This window comes from Mustela nigripes, chromosome 3 (assembly GCF_022355385.1).
Source record: "Mustela nigripes isolate SB6536 chromosome 3, MUSNIG.SB6536, whole genome shotgun sequence".
Lineage (NCBI taxonomy): Eukaryota > Metazoa > Chordata > Mammalia > Carnivora > Mustelidae > Mustela > Mustela nigripes.
Window position 1 is genome coordinate 111805653 of NC_081559.1, and position 24136 is coordinate 111829788.

Below are 24136 nucleotides of genomic sequence, written 5' to 3' on the forward strand. Positions count from 1 at the left end.
AATGTCTATATGTTTGGCATGAGTACTCTTTAATATATATATTAAATATATATTTATAGATATTTATATTTATTTTATATCAATATTTTATCTATTTATAAATATTTAATATATTATAATTTATCATATCATATGTAACACATACATATTTACATATATTTAGATAAATATATAATTATTATATAACACAATAATTTATATTAATATATAACATAATATATAAATATATATAACATAAATATTATATATATATATATATATATATATATATATCCACATACATACATATACATATATGAAACCATACCCTAGTTTTCTCAAACAGGAAACAGAAGACTGGGGATTCAAGCATCATCAATATTAAGGTCAATTATTTCACTCTTCTGTAAATACTGCAGGTGGTCTTGTTTGGGGCAAAAGCCCTGAAATGTTCCTTCCTTGAGAAACCAATTGATGTGACCTGGTTATCTGCTTACTTGCCTCCCACTCCAGGCAATATGTTATATCTTATATTATCAATGTTTCTACTAGGGTATTCAGGAAAAATAATTATGTCTATATATTTCTTTTTAATTTCCTCTTCAACCCACTTCCTCTCCCTTACCTTCTCTTTCATCACCATCTCTCCTATCCTTCCTTATACTATCCAGAAGCCTGAAGTTAAAAGTAGGCACTCATGAGGTGATGCGGTTGTCCAATCAGTAGATTCTGTTGGTTCAGAGCTTGCAACATTAGCATGTAAGAGAATAAGTTCCTGGGTTTATGCTGCCTAGACCTGGAGGCTATGGATTATGGTTCAGAGCTTGCAACATTAGCATGTAAAAGAATAAGTTCCTGGGTTTATGCTGCCTAGACCTGGAGGCTATGGATTATCCAGCCTCTGCTAGGTAGATTTTGTTAAGAATTCTCCAAATAAACTATTTTTTCAACATTTTAGCAAAATTGTATCAATATGGCAGACTCTGAATGAAAGCATACCAGTGTATAGTGTTTTTTTTTTAAATTTTCTCTTAAAGTTTTTCATATATATGATATATGGAATAAAATACATTTTAATCATATCTTGATTAATTTTGCATGTGCTCTGGAGGGAGTGACCAGTAATCCATTCCCAGATAAAGGCAGAATGTTTCTTCTCCTCCAAAATTTCCCTCATGCCCCTCTCCATCAATACTTACTGCCACCTTACCTCCATGGTATGGGTTATTACTTCCCAGCTTCCATCACACTGTACTTGTTGATATAAAAGTTTGTGGTTTATATATGTTTTACATAAAAGGAATCACTGTTTATGACCTCTTGGGTCTGGCTTATTTTGTCTATACAATAGTACATCTCCCTTTTTGTTAAGCTTATTTATTTATTTATTTGATAGAGAGAGAGACACACACAGTGAGAGAGGGAACACAGGCAGGAGGAGAGGGAAAGGGAGAAGCAGGTTTCCTGCAGGGAACTTGATGCAGGGCTCAATCCCAGGACCCTGGGATCATAACCTGAGCCAAAGGCAGATGCCTAATGACTGAGCCACCCAGGCACTCCTCAATTGTCCCCTCTTATCCACGGTTTTGGTTTCCATGGTTTCAGTTACATGAGGTCAACCATGGTCCAGAAGTGAGGACCTTCTCTGATGCGTTGTCAGAAGTTCAATAGTCGCTTCACTGTACATCACAATTCTCACGTAATTCACCTCACTTCATTTAACCACACAGACATTTTATTATCTTACATAATCAGAGGAAAAATTATGGCTACAAGACAATAAGATATTTTGACAGAGAAAGAGAAAGATAGATACCACATTCATGTAACTTCTATTGCAGTGCCTAATTTATAAATTAAACTTTACATAGGCACATATGTATAGGAAGAAATATATTATATGCAATATTTGGTACTGTCTGCAGTTTCAGGCATCCATTGGAGGTCTTTGTCTTGGGAATAATACCTCATGGACAAGGGAGGCAATGTATATTTCTGAGAGTTAACCCTATTGTTAAGTGTAGTATTCATTTTGTTTTGTTTTGTTTTTTTAATCATCATTTTATATCCCATTGTGTAAATGTATAACATTTTTTGGTCCATTCTTTGTTGGGCATTTGGTTTATTTTCAGTTTTGACTATTACATATTAAAACTGCTATGAACTGGCTTATATGTGACTTTTGGTGAACATATATGTGACTTTTTGAAGAAAATTAACTTATTTTGGAATTGGTATGACTTGAATTATGTTTTCCAAAATTCATATGTTGAAATCCTAACCCCCAGTATTTCAGAATGTGTCTTTATTTGGAAATGGGGTTCCTGCATTTATAATTGTTTAGAAAAGGTCATAACTGGACCTTATAACTGGTGTCCTTATTTTAAAAAAAAGGGGAGGTGTTGGACATAGGTACACAAATGGAAAGAATGACATGAGAAGACTAGAAAACTGCCACAAGCCAAGGATCCACCAAACAACTGGACAGAGGCCTGAAGAGCTCCTTCAGTTCTGCCTTCAGAGGATACCAAGGTCCTGCTAATAGCTTGATCTTAGACTTCTAGCATCTGGGACTCTGAAACAATATATTTCTGTCTAAGTCACCCAATTAATCATACTTTGTTATAGGAGTCCTAAGAAACTATTATAGGTATTCATCTAGAATTGAAATGGTGGGAACATAGGGTAAGAATTGGTTAAACTTTATTCAAAACTGTCATTTCCCAATGTTATTATACACCTTACAATCTGAAATCCTTTCTGATGGCAAAGTAATATTCCATTGTATATATGGAACACATCTTCTCTATCCATTCCTCTATTGAAGGGCATCTCAGCTCTTTCCAGTTTGGCTATTGAGCGTTGGGGTCTATGTGGTCCTTATTTTCACTACATATGTTATCTTTGGGGTAAATACTCAGTAGTGCAATTGCTGGGTCTTAGGGTAGCTCTATTTTTAACTTTTTGAGGAACCTCCACACTATTTTCCAAAGTGGCTGTACCAGCTTGCATTCCCACCACCTTTCTCCACATCCTCACCAATATTTGTTGTTTCCTATTTTGTTAATTTTGGCCATTCTAACTGATATAAGGTGGTATCTCATTGTGGTTTTGATTTGTATTTCCTTGATGTCTAGTGATGATGAACATTTTTTTCACGTGTCTGTTAACCATTTGTTTGTCTATTTTAGGGAAGTGTCTGTTCATGTCGTCTGCCCATTTTTCAAAAATTTTATTTAAGTTTATTTTTTTCAGTACTCCAAAATTCATTGTTTGTGCACCACACCCAGTGCTCCATGCAATACATGCCCTCCTTAATACCCACAATGAGGCTCACTGAACCGCCCCATCCCCTCCCAAAACCTCAGTTTGTTTCTCAGAGTACACAGTCTCTCATGGATTGCCTCCCCCTCCATTTTTTTCAATGGGGTTATTAGTTTTTTGAGTGTTGAGTTTCAGAGGTTCTTTATAGATCTTGGATATCAGCCCTTTATCTGTAATGCCATTTCTAGATATCCTCTCCCATTCTGTGGGTTGCCTCTGACTGTTTCCTTTGCTATGTAGAAACTTTTTATCTTGATGAAGTCCCAAAAGTTCATTTCACTTTTGTTTCTCTCACCTTTGGAGACGAGTCTTGAAAGAAGTTGCTGTGGGTAATGTCAAAGAGATTACTGCCTATGTTCTCCTCTAGGATTTTGATGGATTCCTGTCTCACATTGAGGTCTTTCATCCATTTCAAGTGTACTTTTGTGTATGGTGTAAGGGAATGGTTGAGTTTCATTCTTCTGTATGTAGCTGTCCAATTTTCACAGCACCATTTATTGAAGAGACTGTCTCTTTTCCATTGAATTTTTTTTTTCCTGCGTTGTTGAAGATTAGTTGACCACAGAGTTGTGGGTCCATATCTGGGCTCTCTACTCTGTTCCATTGGTCTGCATGTCTGTTTTTGTGCCTGTACCATGCTGTCTTGGTTATAACAGCTTTAAATTCAGGTAATGTGATGCCTCAGTTTTGTTCCTCTTTTGCAACATTTCTTTAATGATTTGGAATCTTTTCTAGTTTCAACTTTTGCATCAACATGGATGGAACTGAAGGAGATTAGTCAAATAAGTCAAGCAGAGAATTTCAATTATCAAATGGTTTCACTTATTTGTGGAATATAAAAATACCATGGAAGACATTAGGAGAAAAAAGGGAAGAATGAAGAGAGGGGAATTAGAGGGATAGACAAATCATGAGAGATGATGGACTCCAGGAAACAAGTTGAAGATTTCAAAGAGGAGGAGGGTGGGAAGATGAATTAGCCCAATGATGGGTATTAAGGAGTGTATGTATTGCATGGAGCACTGGGTGTTATATGCAAACAATGAATCAAGGAGCAGTACATCAAAAACTAATGATGTACTGTATGAACATAAAAAAAAAAAGAAAGAAGAAGAGGACTTCAACCCCATGAATGAATGAATGAATGAAATAAAAAATAAATACATCAATAAATGTTTTTAAAGGGGAGAACATTTAAAATGGATCTATGTTGAAATTATTTATATGTAAAAAACTTCATAAATTATTTTTTGAGGTTAAAAAGCAAGGTTAAGAAAGAATCTGAGAGGGGCGCCTGGGTAGCTCAGTCATTAGGCGTCTGCCTTCGGCTCCAGTCATGAACCTAGGGTCTTGGGCTCAAGTCAAATGTCTGGCTCCCTGCTTGGTGGGAAGGCTACTTCTCCCTCTCCCACTCCCTGCTGCTTGTATTCCCTCTCTCACTGTGTCTCTCTGTCAAATAAATAAATAAAATATTAAAAAAAAGAGAAAGAATATGAGAGAAAGAGATACTTTATAAGAACCTGAAAGGCAGGGAGAGGGGAAACCTTCAATTCTGGAATGAGAGGTCATAGAAAAATTATTAGTTAATGAGTTTTCCTAATTATCTGTGAGCAAGAATGGGAAATTCTCATTACACTTCCAGTTAATCTTTTGGAGAAAATGTGATATTATTAAAAGGTAAAAGTTGTGTCAATGATTTTTAAGGAAAAAAATACAATCTGGAAAGCAATGTATGAGAGATTCATTTATTCTGCTCCCAACATTTAGGTTAATTTTTATTATTCTAGTAAGTGTGTAGTGATATACCACAATGTGTTTTTTTTATTTTGTTTTGTTTTTTCTTTCATTTCTCTGGTAACTAATTAATTCATGTGAACATCTAGTCATATGTTTATTTCTATTAACCTTACATATATTTTCTTCTGTGAAGTGTCTGTTCAAGTTCTTTGTTAATTTTTTTTTAAGATTTTATTTATTTATTTGACAGACAGAGATTACAAGTAGTCAGAGAGAGAGGAGGAATCAGGCTTCTGGCTGAGCAGAGAGTCCAATGTGGGGCTTGATCCCAGGACCCTGAGATCATGACCTGAGCTGAAGACAGTGGCTTTAACCCACTGAGCCACCCAGGCGCCCCTCTTTGTTAATTTTTGATTTCAGTTTTATGTCTTCATTGATCGTTTACATTTTTACATATTTTTTAGATGTTATTTATTTATTTGACAGACAGAGATCACAAATAGGCAGAGAGGCAGGCAGAGAGAGAGGAGGAAGCAAGCTCCTCATGGAGCAGAGAGCCAGATGTGGGGCTTGATCCCAGGACCCTAAAATTGTGACCTGAGCTGAAGGCAGAGGCTTTAACCCACTGACCCACCCAGGTGCCCCTACATATTCTCTTTTCAAACATTTCATTTATTTATTTATTTATTTATTTATTTATTTGTTTGTTTATTTAAGAGAGAAAGCACAAGTTGTAGGGGCATAGGGAAAGGGATAAGTGGAATCCCCACTGAGTAGGGAGCCCAACACTTGGGGCTTTATCTCAGGACACTAAGATCATGACCTGAGCTGAAGCAGATCCTTAACCAACTGAGACATCCAGGTGCCCCCATTTTTACATATTTTAAATAAAAGTTTTGTTATCTGTATTTATTGCAAATATTTTTTTTCTCTCAGTCTATGCTTGTCTTTTTGCTTTTTTAATGGTGTACTTTACACGCAAAATTTAAATGCAAAATTTGTGAAGTAAATTTTATTTTTTCTTCTTTGGTTAATGTATTCAAAATTTCTTAGAATTTTTTGTCTACTCCCAAGACTATGAAGACATTTTCTTATGTCTATATCCAGAACTTTATGGTTTTAACTTCTCTCAAGGATTAAAGCTAACTCTAAGGGTGGTCAAAGTGTCAAAGTTAATATTTTTTGACATGGATATCCAGAGACATGAACAGCTGTTTTAGCCAGGTTGGGTTACCTTGGGCTTGGTGGAAGTACAGAAGGACTTAGAGGGAGGGTGGAAGTGAATTAGGGGTGCTAGATCTCAGTTACAATAAGAAGATCCATTTAAATTTAACCAAAAGGTGGATGCAGAAGTCAAGCTTATTTTTAAATCAGTGGTAGAGCATGAGTGCTGCATTAGGAACACTTGAATCATATGCTTGGACACACTTACATTTCCTTATCATGTTCATTCATAGAACCTCCCCTCCCAAATTAGGGTACACATGCTGTTGAAGCACATACAGTCTGCTCTATCCAACCTTCTAGGTTGGATTTGAGATCATGAAGTAGTGAGAATCTGCATAGAAAGTACTAGATGAAAACAGCCACCAGGGGAGCAGGTCTCAGCAACACAGCTCCAAATGTGCATGGGGGTTAACATGTGTGCCTGCAATATGTATGTAGGTATGGGTACATATGTGTGTGTGCACATGAGCACATACATGTATGTGCATGTGTGTGCTGTGTGCTCTGTGTTCACGTGCACATACACTCTCTAGGATCTAATCACTCTCCCCTAGAACTCCAGAATTCCTCCAGAAAAATGAACTATATGCCCATGATACATCTGCAATATTGACCATTTCTTATGTAATTCATCTCCTCATTTTTTTTCAATGTTTTGTTTATTTTCCTCCATTGTATCTTTCAATTCTTTTGTGGGGGGTGGTGTGGATGGGAAACTGCATTTAAAAATAAAATAGAAAAAGTTTCTTTCTATCTTTCGTCCCTCCCTTTCTCTTCCTGTCTTCCTTCCTGTCTTCCTTCCTTCCTTTCTCTCTCTCTCTCTCTCTCTTCCTTTCTCTCTAGCTCACTCTCTTCTTCCCTCCCTTTCCATCAGTCTTCCTTCCTTCCTCCCTCACTTCCTCTCTTCCTTCCCTGTTTCCTTCCTTCTTCTCTCCTTCCTTTTGCTTACCTTCTTTAATAGTCTATTGTTGTTTTATGAGAGTAATATAATTCCAAACTTCACCAAGAATACTATACTTCTTGTTTTATATGTTAATTTATTTTACATTTCCTGAATTACATTTCCTCCACTGTCAGTTTTTGTTACTTTTCTTTTGGCCAGTCACTTATTCAGCAAATATTCATTGAACATCATCAATGTGCAACATGGTTTTCTGCTGCTTGGGGTACATCAGTAGACTGTCCTTAAATGTCTTGTTTCCTTGGTTTTCATGTTTCATTTCATATTTAAGAGTAAAGAATGTAAGTCTGTCTGGGAACATGTGCACATGGATAGGGATTGTCCACTGAAGGTCTTTCCTTAAAATGAGCAGGTTGGGGCCCAATGAGTTTTATTAGATAAAGGAGAGAGAAGGACATTGCATGCTTTTCTCAGGCCTTCTAACAGCCTCATCAGGCACTCTAGTTCTCCCCCAGATTTTTCAAATTCTTTATAACTTTTCACCTTTCTGCCTGTAGAGAGCAGGTCTGGTATTGAGACTTCTGGGTGTCTCTGTTGTTTGTGGGTGATGGTGTGGTGATGAGAACCACTACTCCACACACACACATCTTAATTCTTTATTTTCTTTCCTTTAGACTAATAGCCACAAAATGGAAGATCCTATGGGGTTGAGGAGGGCAGATTGGCCCCATTCAGCAGTTCCATGCCTCTCCCATGCTGTAAATATTCTTCTATCTTCTCTCCACCTTGAACTTAAATTCTTTTTTTTTTTTTGTCAGCATCTTTTTGCATCTTCTCGCTTTGTTATCATTAAAATGAAATCATATATATATATAATACATATGTATGTATTATAAAAGTTATATATATAAACTATTATCTGTGAGATAGACATATACATAAACATATCTATACATCTATACATATATACATATATGTATTATAAAACATATATATAAGCTTTTATCTGTGAGATATATATTTTTTTCTCAAGATTTCATATATATATGTATTAGTGAATATGTTTTTAAAATATTTTACTTATTCATTTGACAGAGAGAGAGCACAAGAAGGGTAGGGACATAGAGAGAGGGAGAAGCAGGTTACCATCTGATGAGAAAGACCAACAGGGGGCTTAATCCCAGGACCCTGGGATCATGACCTAAGCCAAAGGCAGACACTTAACTGAGTGAGCCACCCAGGCACCCTAAGAGGAAAAGATATAAATACATGTACTCAGTCTACTACTTGAAACAGAAAGTTTGATTAAGACTTTCTGAATGGGGGCGCCTGGGTGGCTCAGTGGGTTGAGCTGCTGCCTTCGACTTGGGTCATGATCTCGGGGTCCTGGGATCGAGTCCCACATCGGGCTCTCTGCTCAGCGGGGAGCCTGCTTCCCTCTCTCTCTCTCTCTGCCTGCCTCTCCGTCTACTTGTGATTTCTCTCTGTCAAGTAAATAAATAAAATCTTAAAAAAACAAAAGACTTTCTGAATGTGTAGGTTAAATGGAGAAGAACTAATATTTTCATAATGTAGAGCTTACCCAGTCAAAATCATAGTATGGCTTTCTGTTTGTTCATATTTTTAATATTTGGTATTTTTTAATTCCCTTGATCTATGTGTGAGATTTGTTTTTCACATTTTCTTTCATTAGTGTTAATGGGAATTTTTTTTTTCTAGAGAAATCCCCAGAGAAGTCCCCAGGCATTCCTCCTAACATGCCTCCTGTACTCTGGTACAGCCTGCTAATAATGGGGTTGAAGATTTTATTCAACTCTTTCTGCTCATATTCAAATTCTTCCTTCTCTGAAGTCTGGGTCTTATCAAGCTAGTTGATGATTTCATTACACTTGTCAACAATCTTTTGTCTGTCTTCTTCATTGATTTTGCCCTAAAGTTTTTCATCTACAACATCTTCTTTTATGTTGCATGTATAAGATTCAAGTGAATTCTTGGAGGACTCCTTGTCCTGATGCTTCTAATTTTCAGCTTTTACTTCTCAGTTTCCTCAATCATTGCTCAATATCTTCTTTGCTCATGTGGTCCTTGTAGTTAATAATGGTAATCTTTTTCTCTTTTCCTGTACTCCTATCAATAGCACAGACATTGTGGATGCATTTAGTATCAATATCAAAAGTGACTTCAGCCTGAGGAATGCCTTGCCAGATAGGTTGTTATCCTATCCTCTTCCAGTACCGTCCATGTTGCTACAAAAGTGGGGTATTCATCCTTTCTGATGGAGCCATAATACTCCATAGTGTATATGGACCACATATCCATTTGTCCATTGGAGGGCATCTTGGTTCTTTCCACAGTTTGGTGGCCGAAGCCATTGCTGCCCGAGGCCATTGGGGTACAGATGGCCCTTCTTTTCACAACATCTGTATCTTTGGGGTAAATACCCAGTAGTGCAAATGCAGTGTCATAGGGAAGCTCTATTTTTAATTTCTTAAGAAATCTCCACACTGCTCTCCAAAGTGGCTGCACCAACTTACATTCCCACCAACAGTGTAAGAGGGCTCCCCTTTCTCCACATCCTCTCCAACACATGTTGTTTCCTGTCTTGCTAATTTTGGCCATTCCAACTGGTGTAAGGTGGTATCTCAATGTGGTTTTAATTTTAATCTCCCTGATGGCTAGTGATGATGAGCATTTTTTTATGTGTCTGATAGCAATATGGATGTCTTCATTGGAGAAGTGTCTGTTCATATCTTCTGTCCATTTTTTGATATGATTATCTGTTTTGTGTGTGTTGAGTTTGAGGAGGTCTTTATAGATCCTGGATATCAACCTTTTGTCTGTAGGGTCTTTTGTAAATATCTTCTCCCATTCCGTGGGTTGCCTCTTTGTTTTGTTGACTGTTTCCTTCGCTGTGCAGAAGCTTTTGATCATGATGAAGTTCCAAAAGTTCATTTTCTCTTTTGTTTCCTTTGCCCTTGGAGACATACCTTGAAAGAAGTTGCTGTGGCTGATATCGAAGAGGTTACTTCCTATGTTCTCCTCTATGATTCTGATGGATTCCTCTCTCACGTTGAGGTCTTTTATCCATTTTGAGTTTATCTTTGTGTACAGTGTAGGAGAATGGTCAAGTTTCATTCTTCTACATATAGCTGTTTAGTTTTCCCAGCACCATTTATTGAAGGGACTGTCTTTTTTCCACTGTATATTTTTTCCTGTTTTGTCGAAGATCATTTGCCCATAAAGTTGAGGGTCCATATCTGGGCTCTCTACTCTGTTCCTTTGGACTATGTGTCTGTATTTATGCTAGTACCATGCTGTCTTGGTGATCACAGCTTTGTAGTAAAGCTTCAAATCAGGTAACGTGATGTCGCCAGTTTTATTATTATTTTTTTTTTTAACATTTCCTTAGCAATTCAGGGTCTCTTCTGATTCCATACAAATTTTTGGATTATTTGCTCCAGCTCTTTGAAGAGTACCGGTGGAATTTTGATTGGAATAGCATTAAAAGTATAGATTGCTCTAGGCAGTATAAACATTTTAACAATGTTTATTCTTCTGAACCAAGAGCATGCAATGGTCTTCCATCTTTTTGTGTCTTCTTCAATTTCTTTCATGGGTGTTCTGTAGTTCCTCAAGTACAGTTCCTTTACAACTTTGGTAAGGTTTATTCCCAGGTATCTTATGGTTCTTGGTGCTGTAGTAAATGAAATTGGTTCTCTAATTCCCCTTTCTGTATTTTCATTGTTAGTGTATAAGAAAGCCACTGATTTCTGCACATTGACTTCATAACCTGCCACATTGCTGAATTGCAGTATGAGTTCTAATAGTTTGGGGGTGGAGTCTTTGGTTTTTGATATAAAGAATCATGTCATCTGTGAAGAGAGAGAGTTTGACTTCTTCATTGCCAATTTGGATGCCTTTTATTTTGTCTTTGTTGTCTGATTGCTGTTGCTAGGACTTCTAATACTATGTTGAACAAGAGTGGTAAGAGTGGGCATCCTTGTCGTGTTCCTGATTTCAAAGGCTGCAAACTTTTTCCCATTGATGATGATATTTGCTGTGGGTCTTTCACAGATAGATTTTTATGAAGTTCAGGAATGTTCCCTCTATCCCTATACTTTGAAGTGTTTTGATCAGGAACGGATGCTGGATTTTGTCAAATGCTTTTTCTGCATCAATTGAGAGGACCATGTGGTTCTTCTCTCTTCTCTTATTGATTTGTTCTATCACATTGATTGATTTTAGAATGTTGACCCACACTTGTAGCCCGGCGATGAATCCCACCTGGTCATGGTGGATAATCTTTTCAATGTGCTGTTGGATCCTGTTTGCTAAGATCTTGTTGAGAATATTAGCATCCATATTCATCAGTGATATTGCTCTGAAATTCTCCTTTTTGGTAGGGTCTTTGCCTGGTTTGGGGATCAGGGTAATTCTGGCTTCATAGAGAGAATTTGGAATTTTTCCTTCAGTTTCAATTTTTTGAAACAGCTTCAGGAGAATAGGTGTTATTTCTTCTTTGAAAGTTTGGTAGAATTCCCCAAGGAATCCATCAGGTCCTGGGATCTTTTTTGGGGGGAGGTTTTGATCCCTGCTTCAATATTGTTACTAGATATCGGTCTATTCAGGTTGTCAATTTCTTCCTGGTTCAGTTTTGAGAGTTTGTAGTTTTCCAGGAATGCATCCATTTCATCTAGGTTGCTTAGCTTATTGGCATATAACTGTTGATAAGAACTTCTGATGATTGTTTCTACTTCCTTGGTGTTAGTTGTGATTTCTACCTTTTCATTCATAATGTTATGAATTTGGGCTTTCTCTCTTTTCTTTTGGATCAGTGTGACCAATGTTTTATTGATCTTATTGATTCTTTCAAAAAACTAGCTTCTAGTTTCATTGATGCATTCTCCTGTATCTCTGGTTTCTACCTCATTGATCTCTGCTTTAATCTTGATTATTTCCCTTCTTGTGTGTGGAGTTGGTTTGATTTGTTGTTGATTCTCCAGTTCTTTAAGGTTTAGAGACAGCTGGTGTATTCTGGATTTTTTCAATTTTTTTGAGGGATGCTTGGATGGCTATGTATTTCCCCCTTAGTACCGCCTTTGCTGTATCCCAAAGGTTTTGGACCAATGTGTCTTCATTCTCATTGTTTTCCATGAATTGCTTAAGTTCTTATTTGATCTCCTGGTTGATCCAAGCATTCTTTTTTTTTTTTTTAAGATTTTTATTTATTTATTTGACAGACAGAGATCACAAGTAGGCAGAGAGGCAGGCAGAGAGGAGGAAGCAGGCTCCCTGCAGAGCAGAGAGCCCGATGTGGGGCTCAATCCCAGGACCCTGAGATCATGACCTGAGCCGAAGGCAGCAACTTAACCCACTAAGCCACCCAGGCGCCCCTGATCCAAGCATTATTAAGCAAGGTGGTCTTTAGCTTAGTATGTTCATATTCTTGAATCTGTACATTTATATTTTGGTCAAATTTAGATCTTTAGCCATTATTTATTCAAATACATTTCAGCCCTAACACTGTTCTTTTTTTCTGGGACACTAATGATAAAAATAAGTTCTTTTGTTATAGACTTACAGGCCCCAGAAGTTCTGTTTATTTTAGAAAGGCTATTTTTAAGTGGCTGTCTAGATTGTGTAATTTCTATTGTTCTGTCTCTAGGTTTCTCTTGTATTTTCCTTTCTGCTGCTGTGTCCTCCTTTGAGGTTTTATTTCAGTTATAGCATATTGCAATTCCACAGATTGAATTTAATGCTCCTTTCTATCTTCTATTTATTTGCTGAGATTTTATATTTTATTTCTGAGGATTTCTGCTTTTTATTTGTTCCAAGTATGTTCTTAGCTGCTAACAAGACTTTTTCTTTTTTTTTTTCATAATGGCTACTTAAATTTTTGTCAGATAATTCTAACAGCTATGCTCTCTTAAGGTTGTCATCTGTTGATTCAGTTTGAGATCTTGTTTCTTGGTATAATAAGTGATTTTCAACTATAATCTATGCATTTTGGTTGTATAAGTCTATGGATACTATTTAAATCTTATGTTTTAGAGGCCTCCTGTGTCATAGCTCCTTTAAATAAAAGGTTTGCTTTCTTGTTACAGCCTTATAGTATAGAAGCTCCAGTTTTCTGCTTAATTTCCATTGGCACCCCCTGCTAATCTTTGGATCCTGATGTATCTAACAGTTGTCCTTCTATTCTATGCTTTTTAGAGTATTCTCACAATTGTTTTATATAGACCTTATATAAAAATATATAGATAAGTACAATATACAAATATATAAATAAATACAAGATACATATAAAGTACAATATACATGTATATGCATGTATGTATATATACATGTATAATACGATATACAATATGCAAAAATATAAAGCTAAATACATATCCTTTACCTTACCAATATTTATATCCAACAATTTGTTTGTAATTTAAATGCTTTGAATTTCATTGGGAGATAATAAGATTAATGGCTCATATCTTCTTGGTGACATTGGCCTTAAATACATTGTCTGATAGTAATATTGACAAATTCTACTTTTTCATTTCTATTTGTTAGTAAATCTATGTGCCTTTCCTATAAACTTTCTTGTATCCTTTTTCTTTGTTCTTCTCTTATTGTATTTTTTTTCAAACAAATACAAGTTCCTATGTCTTTAGAAAGGCAGTTCAATTAGTCAACTTTATTTTCATAATTTATATGAGTCAATGTATCCTTTCTACCTTATTTAACAGCTGCCATATGTAGCAATTTTAGTTTGTTTTTCTTACTTTTTCCACTACCTTTTGTTATATTAACCTCTCATTTTTTCCCCAACAATTTTATTTATTTGTTTGACAGAGATAGAGAGGGAGAGAGAGAGAGCATAAGCAGGGTGAGTAGCAGGCAAGGGAGAGAGAGAAGCAGGTTCCCTGAAGAGCAGGGGAAGCCCAATGTGGGAATCCATCCCAGAACTCCAGGATCATGACCTGAGCCAAAGGCAGTCGCTTAAACAACTGAGCCACCCAGGGGCCCTAAATTGACCTTTTAAAAAAACAAAAAAACAAAACAATTCTTGCTTACTCTCTTGTAATTTGGCAGTGTTCCTATCTTGTCTTATTTTACTAGTGCTTATCTTATTATTTTGTTTTAAAGATTAATGACTTTATCTTTTGGATGAAAATTCCAGCAGCATAGAAAAGTGAAAAGACAACCAAAAACATGAACTAAGGTGTCACCAGTCAACTTAGTTTTAGTTAGTGTTTATTTAAACATTATTCCAGATATTACCCACTTAGCTGAAATATACATAATATGGTATATATACAGATGCCAATAATGAATATTAAATAATAGTGATGTATTTTGTATATATTACATATATTATATGTATGGGATATATATATATATATATATATATATATATGCTGAAAATAGTGTTGAATCAAACATTAAGTGGGAGATATTGTTGATGATATCCTTTACCATAGGAGATATGAGATTCTAAGACACTCTTCTTAAGTTAAAGAGAGCAAAATCTAATAGGGATTTTAAAAAGTGGTTATTTATTGAAGCTCTGTAATTTGAAAAGGATTTCATCTTTATACCAGTCTGTGCTTGCTCTACAATTAGTGACTAAGGCAACAGCTTATCCACACTTGTTCTTTTTCCTCTCAACAATTCTGGTGTGTTTCATGAGGTCCCAGACCCTCTTTTCCTTTCAAACACAGCAGTGTCTTCGAACAGGATGGGAGTGGGATCACTTCTGGCTCATCTTAATGACTTTATCCAGTGTGGGAGGAAGATCAGTGTGGAGGACTCTACCCTGGAAAAGAAAATCAGAAGTGTATCCTATGTGATCTTTCCAATAGGCCAATACGTTGGCTTAATGCCTGTTCCATCATCAGTTGTGCAAATTCTTTTGGGAATCTAAACTTTCCAGATATCCATCCCACTCCCAGGCATTTTCAGGTATAATGGTGCTTGCAAAGGAATGTGAAAAGAACAGAGTTTGATGCACATATTTAAGATGATCACTCTTTTCAATATTTCTCTAACCTTTTTTTCTATTTTTAAATAGTAGGGAACTCTTAAATAATAGGAAGCTCTGACTTTCTCTCTTTCCTAGGATTCTTATAATCATACCACTTTGATCTGTCTGCTCTCTTTCTCTCCCACTTTTAGTCATTAAATAATAAGGTACTTTCAAACTCCATTCTTTTCTTTCCTACAATCCCTCAGTACCTCCTTTCACTGCAGACTTGAGACCTTCAACACAAAGCTCCCATCACCCATAATTTTGTAAGAGAGAAGTTTTATTTATTTGTTTGTTTGTTTGATAAGCCCTTATGTATTTCATCCTGGTAATGATAGCATGTGTCTTTTGGACACCTCTGAACACAAGAGTTCTTAAATTGTAGTCATTCTTTCAGGGAGAATGATTAGCGAGGCTGATGCTTCAATTTGATAAAGGAGAATGTGTAGGCGATAAGCTTAAGTCAGTTGCTCAGGGTCATATCCTGACTCAATGGCAGAAATGGAGATAGATATAAGCAAGTTTTTAAAGTTTCTAAGTCTTGAGGAATACAACCACTCTGACCGAGAATATTGTTGAGAATGTTCTACATTGTTGATCTTTGCTATTTTCTCCCCTTTTTCAACAATTTTAGGATACTTCCTAGGAATTTGCCCTCTAGCCTCCTGTTTATTCATAGCCTCCATTCTGAAACCATATTCAAGAATATTAACCTGGTTTTATTATTTTTCAGCTTTTTTGTATCTTCACCTCTACCACAGATTGTTATATAAACACAAGTCTTTATATTTTTTCTGGGATAAGTGACCCACAGTGAATTTGCTGGGTTATATGATAGTTGCAACATTGAGTTGTTTATAGGAAACTCCCAAACATTTTTCAAGTGACTCCATCATTTCATATCCATACAACACTATGTGAGTGATCCAGTTTCTCTTCATTTTGCCAATACTTGATGTTGTCACTATATGTTTTTAAACATTCTGATACATGTGTGATGATAATCCACTATGGTTGTAATTTTTATTTTTCTGATATCTAGTAATGGTGGTTATCTTTTATTTGTTTATTTTCCATGTGTATATTGTCTGTGATAAAATATCTCTTCATGGTTTTCTTGTCCATCTTCAGAAAGATTATTGGATTAGATTGGATTATTTCTTTAAACTTCAGTTTGGTGGGGAGATCTATTTAGATATAGAAATATAAACACAGATAGATATAGCCTTATAAAATATATTGTTATTTTATATATAATATATTAATAAATTAAAATTTTATATTTAAGTATGTGATACATTTATATAACTTCATATAAGGTGTGAGTTTTAGGTTGAGGTTCATTTTTCTTAGCATTGTTGCTTTGACTATATTTGTTGAAAAAGCTATTTTTTTCTCTATTGAATTTCTTTTTCATCTATGTAAATCAAAGAAAAAAATAAACCTGAACAAGATGACTAATCAGCACTATATATGTCAGTTAAATGACATTTATAAAATATTCCATATGGCAACATACACATCGTTTTAAAGTCAACATGAAACATCCACTAACATATACTCCCACTCAAACCATTAACATATTAAAAAAAAAAGTAAAAAGTCAAGTATGTACTCAAATAACATTGGAATTATGCTAGAAATCAATAACTAAAAATTTAAAATGGTGCAAATATTTGGTAACTAAGCAGTACACTACTAAATTACATGTGGATCAAATAATAATCTGTGTCTATCCCTTTGTCAATAACACATAGTCTTGACCCTGTGTTTCACACTATATAAGAAGGCTTGACTTCAAGTACATTGAATCTTTCCACTCTCACTTTATTTTTCAAAATTATTTTAGCTATTTTCATTCTTTTATCCTTCAATATAAATTCTAGAATAATCTTGTATGTATCTACAAAAAAATCTTAGTTTTGATAAGAAATTGTGTATGTATCTGAGGAGAATTGGCATCTTTTACATTAAGTCTTTTAATTCATCATTATGGTATGGCTTTCCACTTATTTAGATTCCTGTTGGTTCATTTCATCAAAACTACATTTTATAGATTTCAGGATACAAGTCCTGTACATGTCTTGTTAAATTTATACCTAAACATTTCACATTTCTTTGTTTAAAATTTTATTTATTTATTTGAAATAGAGAAAGCAAGAGAGAGAAAACAAGCCGTGGGTGGGGATTGGGGAGGGGGAGTAGCAGGCTCCCCAGTTGAGCAGAGAGCTCAATGCAGGGCTGGATCCTAGGACTCCAGGATCATCACCTGAGCCAAAGGCAGATGCTTAACTGACTAAGCCATCAAAGCATACCAAATTTCATTTTTAAATGACTGTAAGTTGTATTTTACTTTAAATTTTAGCCTCTGTCTTAGTGTTCATTGTTAATATGTATGTATAAATATGATTATTTTATCTGTTATTGGGTAAACTGCAACTTCACTGAAATTATTAATTCTATTTTTTCAGATTCCTCATGATTTTTTATTTTTTTTATTATTATATGTTAATCACCATACAGATTGTTATTAGTATTTTATGTAGTTTTTTTCTTTTCTACCAGTTAAAAATTTTTCTTTTTTGCTTTTCATTGAACTTTTACTATGATTTATCTTGGTGTGGATTTCCTTAATTTAATTATGTTTGGAGTCAACAGACTCATGAGTCTAAGTTTGTCTCTTTTTCCAAATTTGAGAAGTTTTCATCAATATTTAAAGTACATTTTCAACCTCACCCTCTTCCCCTCACCTTTTGCAACTTCTATGAAATGATTAGATGCTTTGTTATACTCCTACGAGTTCCTTAAGATATTAATTTTTTCAGCCTGTTTTCTCTCTCTTCCAACTGTATTGTTCTATTTTCTAACTGATTGACTCTTTTCTTTGTCCCTTCCATTCTGCTATTGATTTCACCCACTGAGTTTTTTATTTGGGCTATCATGTTTTTTATTTATAATTTCCATTTGTTTTTTCTTTATATTTTTGGTATCTTTACTGAAAATCTTTATTTCTTTGGCATCTTGTACTTTTAAATTTGTTTCCCAAATGTTTGTGATTTCTCTGAGACATTTTTATCGTGGTTTCTTTAAAATCTTTTTCAGGCATTTTTAACATTTCTGGTATTTTTTTAAGGTTTTTTTTTTCTTTATGTTATGTTAGTCACTGTATAGTACTATCATTAATTTTTGATGTAGTGTTTCATGATTAACTGTTTATGTATAATACCATGCAGTACATGCCATCCTTAATACCCATCACAGGGCCCATCCATCCCCCACACCCTCCCTTCTAAAACCATCAGTTTGTGTCCTGGAGTCCATAATCTCTCATGGTTCATCTCCCACTCCAATCCCCCCTCCTTCATTTTTTCCCTTCCTTCTCCTAATGTCATCCATACTCTTTCTTATGTTCCACAAAGAAGTGAAACCATATGATAATTGACTTTCTTTGCTTGACTTATTTCACTCAGCATAATCTCCAATCCCGTCCATGTTGATGCAACAGCTGCGTTTTTATCTCTACTGTCTTGATGTTGATATTTATTGTCTCTTTTCACTTTGAAGTCTTTCTGGATATTGGTAAGATGAGCGGTTCTTGATTGAAATTTGAGAATTTTTCGCTATAATTTAAGAGGGTCTGGATCTTACATAAGCCTTTTAGTTTTAGCTTGCCTCCTTGATACCCCTGTGCTGGGGAAAGAGAGTTATGCCATCTCATTATTGCCAGTTTGGGGTAGAAGTCTTGCTTCCCCACTTGGCCCCCCGACACCTGAATTGTGAAGGCTCATGATTATAGGTGAGGGAGGTTGGGAGTCTGGCCTTTCTGTAGGCCTCCACTGATGTCTCCTTGGCAAGAAGCAGTAGGAATTCAAATTTACTTCTTCCTGTGTTGCCCCCACTGGCACTGGAAAGGTGTGTGGTCTTGTTACCACTGAGTGGTTGTGAAAGTCTTGACTCTCTCCCAGACCTCCTCTGACTAACCCAGTGGAAGTGGGGGTGGGGAAGTAATACCTCCTGGCTGCTGGGTGCTTATGGAAGTCCAGTCTCCTCCTTGGTCTCCACTGCCACCATGGCAAAAGGATAAGGTTCTTCACTGCTCAATAGGAACCAAATCCTGAACCCCTACTTGGCCTTGGCTGATACTAGCATGGCAGCAGGAGAGGCTGTTTGGTGCTTCAGTATAGCTGAAAAGGAGGACATTGGTGTTCCCCCTTGACTTTTGCTGACCTAAGTTGTGATGGGTCACATTTTTTTTTTCTTTTGTGTTTTGCTTGAGTAGAGTAGTTATCATATGAAGGTTTCTGTCTTGATAGGCCAACTCTTTTTTCTTGGTGCTTTGAGTAGAGTGAGCAGGGTTTATGTGTGTGTGTATGTGTTTTTTTGTTGTTGTTGTTGTTGTTTATTTGTTTGTTTGTTTGTTATCTGTATCCCCTTGCATTTCTGCATTGTTGGCTTCTTCAGCTCCAATTTTGGGATATATAATGCAAAAGGAAGCCAGGGAACCTTACTAATGTGTTGTTTCTTGGGTCCTGAGAACTCCTAGTTAGTTTGCTTTATTCTCTTCACCTTTCAAAATTTTCTTATGCTTGTTTTCTATATAAAGTGTTCAGGATTTTTACCTGTACTTAGTGGGAGGAAAACTTGTGCATAGTATATATTCTCAGCAACTTTAGATATGGGAGAAGACCAATTTTAAAAAGAATGTCAGTTTTTTCAGATCCCCAGGTAATTGCAGAAATGAAACTGGAAAGATTCCCCCCCCCCTTTTCCTTGAAATCCTGTGTTCTTTCCAACACACTAAGCTAGTAGTATGAATTTGAGCTCTGAGTAAACTGGCACATTATTGTCTAATCATTTCATATATTTAACTTTGCTACATTTAAAAAAAATAATAAAAAATCCCATCATCAATTTGTTAATCAACAAGTGAATACATAACCAAATTCTGGTATACCCATACAATAAAACAGTATTCCACAATGAAAATCAATGAAGTACTGAGACATGAAGCAATGTACATGAATCTCAAAAACATTACATTCAGTGAAAGAGTATATACTGTAAAACACAATTTATACAAAGGATAGGATACAAAATTTCCTTATGGTCGAGTATCATGTATCTGTCTTCCCTAACAGTTTCATAGGATGCAAATGAGTAAGACGTGAGATAATCTAGTGTGAAAACAGCAATATCCTACTTCTTCATAAAAGTGGAAGGTGAACTGACATAATATCACGAATCAAGCTCTAAATAGGTAAGTGTCCTCATGTTGCACATTGTTTGGTAATAAAGACTCTTTGTTGAGATATTTAATTCACAGCCCTGGACTCTTTGCTGAGGGAAATTTGGGAAGAAGGATGCCAGGAATATGTACACTTACAGGACAGAAGCTGAACTAAGTTGGTCAAATTGGGGGTAGTAATGGCCTTATTATCATTGTTTGTTTGTATGTTTCCAAGTACATGCAGATTGAAAAATCATGCTCTGTGTCTAAATTAGATGGTCTACAAACCTCAAGTCAGGATTATAAGTGGGCATTAATTCCATACAAATTTTTGGATTATTTTCTCCAGCTCTTTGAAAAATACTGGTGGAATTTTGATCAGAATGACATTAAAAGTATAGATTGCTCTAGGCAGTAAAGACATTTTAACAATGTTTATTCTTCCAGAGCATGGAATGGTCTTCCATCTTTTTGTGTCTTCTTCAATTTCTTTTATGAGTGTTCTATAGTTCCTCAAGTACAGATACTTTACCTCTTTGGTTAGGCTTATTCCCAGGTATCTTATGGTTCTTGGTGCTATAGTAAATGGAATCGATTCTCTAATTTTCCTTTCTGTATTTTCATTGTTAGTGTATAAGAAAGCTACTGATTTCTGTACATTGACTTTGTATCCTGTCACGTTGCTGAATTGCTGTATGAGTTCTAGTAGTTTGGCGGTGGAGTCTTTGGGTTTTCCATATAAAGAATCATGTTGTCTGCAAAGACAGAGTTTGACTTTTTCATTGCCAATTTGGATACCTTTTATTTTTCTTTGCTGTCTGATTGCTGTTGCTAGGACTTCTAATACTATGTTGAACAAGATTGGTGAGAGTGGGCATCCTTGTCGTGTTCCTGATCTCAGTGGGAAGGCTGCAAGCTTTTTCCCTTTGAGGATGATATTTGCTGTGGGTCTTTCATAGATAGATTTTATGAAGTTCATGAATGTTCCCTCTATCTCTATACTCTGATATAAGCGGGCATTAATTACTTTATTCATTAGTGGATGTGAGATTCTCCACTAACTTAGGAGGGAAGTAGTAAGAATGGAAGAAAAATTAACTTGTAAAAGTTGAGTCCAAAAGGTGGAGGTAAAAATGCAACGGTGAGAAGTCACCCATATTTAACATGGTCAAAGTTTGTAGAAAATAATTCTATTTCTGGAGCCATTGTTGATAGAGGTACTGCTGCATAATAATGCCATATGGCCATGCTCTAATTTCAAATAACACCCTGAGGTTAAGAAAAGTCCTGATTATTCATGAAGCAGTTTCATATCAGAAAACCTAATTTACAATTTCATGCTTGTACAAGGTCATGCCTTTGCTTTCTGACTCTCCACATGCATGGACACTCAGGAACATGAGCACCCACTCACTCAGTTGTGATTACCTCACTCCTGGTTGCAGTCTCTGTTTCATAAATGTACAGATGCCTGGTACCTTTGTTTCCAATATGCCTCAATCACCTGGCCTCCTTTGGCAAGAGGCTGAGCAAACCTTTCAGTGAGCTGATGAATGAGGTTCACTGTGAGTCTCCTGTCTTCTCTCTCACTCTCTTCCCCTCTGCTCTGATAGTGTCTTATCACTGTGTCTCTGAAAAAGACCAAGAAAGTTGATCTTGCTTCTTATACCTCACAGGATTCCACTGCAGTTACAACATTTGAAAGCCAATTTTTCCAAATTTTTTTAATATAATATTTTCCCTCAGTAAACTCCCAGTCCTAACATCTTGGTCTTCCTGTTTGGCAGGGCACATGAAGGTAGTCTTTTTTTGCTGCCATTAAGGGAAAGGGATGGCCATTCCCACTGAGGACATGTAGACCTCCTGGCCCTTCAGGAAACCCCTCTTCAGAGAGTTGCTCTGGACTAGTTATTAAAGTATGAATTGGAAATAGCAAGGACCTGGGGCATGGACCCTGTAGGCATAGGGACTCAGGAACTCCCCACCCCCACAGTAAGGACCTCCCTACTTGAAGATGTGTCCAAGCCCCAGCTGGCCAGGTAGACAGATGAACTCCTTGGCACTGGATTACATTCTTAAGGAAAAAAAAATTAAAAATATATATATAAATATATAATATATAATTTTATATGATAAATATATATTTAAATATATTTATTTATATTTATATTTATGTATTTCCTGAGGTCATGAGAAAACAGTGATCTGGAGTGAGTTAGTCAGGAGAAACCCACTAGATAAAAATAAATGAAATAGGTTAACTGCTTCCTAACCAGTTGGATTTATTTCTAAAACAAGATTACAGAGAGTCTGAAATAGGCTTGAGCACACACTTAGGATAAACAATAGTCTTTAGATGATTCAGATGTCTGGTCTTACCTATTCCATTTACTCACTTCTTTTGGCAGAAAGAAATGAGATCCCATTGCACTGTGGATGTTTTGCTTTGTTTTGCATTTCTGGGGGTTAGTTTGTGACAATTCCCATTTATCCCATATAGTCTCTGGTAGGATGCCTGTTTATACCTCAGCTCTGAGATGACATTTGGTGTATAGTATCCTATATTTAATAAGAGATCATCAAGGATGAACTGAATTTTAAAATACCACAAATTACAAGGAAGAACACTCACAGATTATACAGAAGATGTTATTTATTATTGAAAAATTTATGTATAAATAAATAATACAATAAATATGTTATTGTATAATTTATAATAATATATAAGAAAGTTGATTACACAGTACTGTATCCACAAGAATACAATTAAAAAACAAATGATTGGGAGTTAAAAAGCATACAAATAATAAAATTGATGAATCAAATTACTTCTTTCAGGATTTGAGACAATTATGGGGTTAATTCTGTTCCATTTTATGTCCATAGTACAAGACCCCTCAGTAATTCTCGTTGCTCTAATAATTGGCTTCAATTAAAGCAGTTAATAGTAATTAATTATAAAGATCTGGACATGTGCTCTGTCTGATCTACATATTATAGTGAGCTCTAGGGGCCTGCCAGCTGTGATTGGGAAGCCATGGCTTTAAGGACCACACCTGCTTTTTTTACTCTCTCTGCTGTGTCTTTTGACTTATACCACTACCAATTGCTTCCTGGACAAGATGTATTCAGTCAAATCAAAGCTTTGGTTCAATTCTAAGAAAGGAACACACAGGCATCTTGTACCCAGGAATAATCAATGGGAGTAATTTTAGAACATCATGGATGGGCCAATTCTTGGCCAATTCCTCAGGTCCCTGAAAAAGAAGGCCTAACATTTAATGGAGTCTCAAGAAATATCTGGGGAGTGAATACATGTTTTATGAAGTTGTTACATCTTATCCATTCATTTCCCTACCTTTAGCATTTAGGTTTTAAAGACATTGCTCCTTTACCTGCAGATGTGCTAGAATTTCTCTAGAATCTGTTCCTAAATGAGGAGTTCTAGGTTAAAGATTATGCACATTTTTAACATTAATAAATACGAATTATTCTCCAAAGTTGCATTCCAGTGTTTCTTTATGATTCTTTATGAGGGGTTTTTATTCTTTATGATTATAGTATAGGATGGTTCCTTTTTTTCCTAAAACATTTGTTAACTGACACGTGAATTTAGGATGGTAGTGGACCAGGTATACTCAATTCTGTTTAATGTCCTTAAAGTAGTGTGTCAGACTTGATAACTACCTTCCAAATATCCAGTTTTCACTATCCTTTCTTT

The 24136-nt window shown here is 35.7% G+C and overlaps 1 pseudogene; it reads right to left on the reverse strand.

The window, feature by feature from the left end:
• Positions 1–8891: 8891 nt before the first annotated feature.
• Positions 8892–24136, reverse strand: part of LOC132014517 (heat shock cognate 71 kDa protein-like) — an 83183-nt pseudogene continuing 67938 nt past the window's right edge.